The sequence below is a fragment of the Trachurus japonicus genome, chromosome 7 (genome assembly GCF_045865225.1).
Source record: "Trachurus japonicus isolate A0001 chromosome 7, Traja_1.0".
In the NCBI taxonomy this organism is placed as follows: Eukaryota; Metazoa; Chordata; class Actinopteri; order Carangiformes; family Carangidae; genus Trachurus; species Trachurus japonicus.
The window spans coordinates 34,440,622-34,444,070 of record NC_140913.1 but is presented as its reverse complement, the minus strand read 5'-3'; the positions used below and the strand labels follow the sequence as shown (position 1 = coordinate 34,444,070).

Below are 3,449 nucleotides of genomic sequence, written 5' to 3'. Positions count from 1 at the left end.
AACCATCAAGGTCTCATCAACATTAAAAGATTTTAGTCTGCACAGAAAGTATCATCTTTGCAGATTGTTGAGGTATTAAGGTCGTGTGTCCCCAGGTAGGCCTACTTGCAGGGGCGTGCCTATGTTCCCACAGACCTATGTTACCTCAGCCCTATGTTCCCACTGGACTCTCTCTACCTATCTGGACTCTATCTATCTGGACTCTGTCTAGCCTCTACCTGTTTTTTTTTTACTAAACTTAACCAATTCCTTTCTTCATTGCCTAAACCCAACCAATGGTGGGACCAAAGGGCTGTGGGAACATAGGGCCTAATTTTCAGTGACAACAAAAGTTAGAAATGTGGGAACATAGGGCTGAGGGAACATAGGAATGACCCCCTTGCGAGAAGCCGGTTGCGGTGTTTTCCTAAAGTCAGTGACCTTGTCTTTAGTTTTTTGAACATTTAACTTGAGGAAATGGCATCACACCAGTCCACAAAGTCAGTCGTAACCATAGACTGTAAAAAACATGGACGTAGCATCCGTGACGTCCCCCATTGGTTTTGGGGAGTCGTTTTTGTGACTCAAATATGGCGGCCTGAACAGCGCCATGTTGGATTTACCGGCCGAGAACCCGCCCACAGAACAGTACAGAACAAATCAAGATCAAAGATGACGCGCTGGAGGAAGTAGAGTCCTTCACCTATTTGGGGAGTGTGATCGATAACAAGGGAGAAACAGAGGCTGATGTAAAAGCAAGAATAGGTCAGGCCAGAGCCGCCTTCTTACAACTCAAAAACATCTGGTGCTCCAGAGAGATAAAAGAAGTAACTAAAATAAGAATCTTCAAATCCAACGTAAAATCTGTCTTGTTCTTTGGAGCCGAGACCTGGAGGATGTTGAAAACCACAATCAGTAAAGTGCAAACCTTCATTAACAGCTGCTTAAGAAAAATTCTGAAGATCTACTGGCCAGACAAGATTACGAACCAAGATATGTGGGCAAGGACGAACCAAACACCAGCTATGGACGAAATAGGACGAAGAAGATGGAACTGGATAGGACATCTAACATCACTAGACAGGCTCTAACTTGGAACCCACAAGGGAGGAGAAATAGAGGCCGGCCCAAAAATACCTGGCGGAGAGATCTCCAGGCTGACACCAAAAAGAACGGATACAACTGGTTGCAGATCGAAAAGAAAGTCAGTGACCGAGTGCTCTGGAGGTCCCTTGTCAATGGCCTATACCCCAGCAAGGGGTGTCAGGCGTAAGTAAGTAAAGTAAGTGACAGTAAAACGGTAGAGTTAAAAAAAAATCCCACCCCCCTCAGAGTGTGTGCGGGGGTAGAAACTATCGGTTGAGACCAAAAAATTTTCTGACACCAGGCTTTTAAAGGTGTACAGAAAAGAAAACTGAATTTGAGCCCACTCTGGATCATAAAATTAGTGTAATAACTCATCTATCAGACGATGTAGGCCAAACTTTGTGCAAAATTCTATTTTTGAGTAAATCCGGGATGAAACTGTGTATTTTTTTTTTCGCATTGGATAGTGCAGGCGCACGGATTATACGTCAGCCTGTACACGATTCACCAGCCACTGATATTGGATCCGTCATCCGTCATTCAAACGTCTGAGACACACACACATGGAGCTCGGTCTCGCCCCAAGCTTTGAATATCCCGCCCGCTCGATAACGACCAATCAAATTCGTTTTCCTTACTCGGGTAAACTCGTGTTGCAGCTTGTGACAACTCGGCGCGACAAACAGGACAAACGGCCATTTCTGTACACCTTTAACATGTTTATTGAGGATGTAAAGTCGGTGATTTTAACATGGGGGTCTATGGAGAATGCTGCTTTCTGACACCAGCCCCCAGAGGAAGCCCAGGGGATTGCAGTTTGTTGAACGCGGAAGTGACTTCACTGCTCAAACCGACAACTGCCCCTTTGGTCATAACTGGATGTAATATTTCACAATAAAAGCGTCCCTCTGTTTGTCATCCTTCATAAAGTTGTATTTTGTGATTCTTTCTTATAGAAAACCACATCTATCCATTGTAAACCCTGAATGTGAAGCAGAACAGCCTGTCAGTCATTTATTCGTCCACACTCTGCTGTCCTGGCCGACACCTTGCTGTGAATCCAGGGATGAAGACTGAACTCGAACGCAAACAGAACACAATTACATCCCCTCATATGCATTTTTACTGTAAAACTTTGTGCAGAAATAATTAAAATACTTCTTCTCAAAGTATCAAGTATAAGATGGAAGTAATCAAGTGGCATGCAAGAAACTTATCTCAAAACTTCACTAGAATGAGGAGGTAAAAGTTAATCTCGCATCATTAACACAACTCTTATTGTGAAAGAACACACTCAACACCTGTCGTTATATTAATATATGTTTTATTCTTCTCCATTTTTATTATCATTATGTTTTATTTTCATATTTGCAAATCTTACGGTCCTCTGTGCACGGACCTGTCATCATCACGGCACACACACATTGGCACAACAAGATTGGTCAGAAATAGATAAATTCTAATCACACTTTAATAGCACACAGTTTCATGACTTTTGCAAGGACTTGGGAAAGACATACTAGAACAATAACAAATCTGATCTTTATTTTATTTTATTTTTTATCTCCTCTATTGAAATCAGAATTTATAGTATGATGTGCCAAAATAAAACATAATAGTAACATGGACATTCTCCATTCTCAGATGAACAAAGCATAAATAAAAAAAGAAATTAAAAACATGAGATAGAACCATAAGATGTACAGCAGTTAATAGAATAGAGCTCTGGTGAATGTGAAGTGAAGTTTTGCCATAAAGGTGCCTCTGAAGCGCAACACTTCCCCCGAACATGAAATAAAATAATCTCTGTCTTTAAATAAGAAACTGCTGACAATATAAAAATACATGGCATTGTACTGTAGTTCATTAAATAAACCAACAATTCATATATAAAATATTATATTGACGTGTATAAAAATATGCCTTACAACTTTTTGAAAAGGGTAACAGCCGTAAGCTTTTTGTCTGCCACTTCAGAACACACAGTCGACCACAAAAATCCAACATATGTACAAACAATCAACTAATGAGCAGTCAGAACAGAAGCGTCCAGGATCGTGTTCGTGTGACTAGTTTTTCTGACTTTTACATACATAGAAGATACTGTAAGATTCAAGCAGTACTCGATGGAAATACAGACTCAAAAATAAATTAATAGAAAAGAAATATTCTGTCAATTCGTCTTGTATGTGTTGATATCAGTGTATCTTTGGAGAGAGGGAGAGAGGACGGTGAGGGAGACACACGTCGGTCAAACGTCTTGTGTCGCGTCACCTTTGCGTAACAGTATTTCAGCCCACTGAGATCAGAACAAACACAGGCAGTGTCAGCTATCCTAAAAGGTAAGAAGGAACAGAACAGAACAGAACAGAACAGAACAGAAC

The 3,449-nt window shown here is 40.9% G+C and overlaps 1 protein-coding gene across 1 annotated transcript in view; it reads right to left on the bottom strand.

Annotated features, from left to right (window-relative positions):
* Positions 1 to 2,372: 2,372 nt before the first annotated feature.
* igfbp6b (insulin-like growth factor binding protein 6b) overlaps positions 2,373 to 3,449 on the bottom strand; it is an 8,973-nt gene continuing 7,896 nt past the window's right edge. Inside the window, exon 4 of the mRNA XM_085782956.1 lies at positions 2,373 to 3,449. This exon is cut by the window's right edge and continues 641 nt beyond it. The gene's annotated coding sequence lies outside the window, so the exon portion shown is untranslated.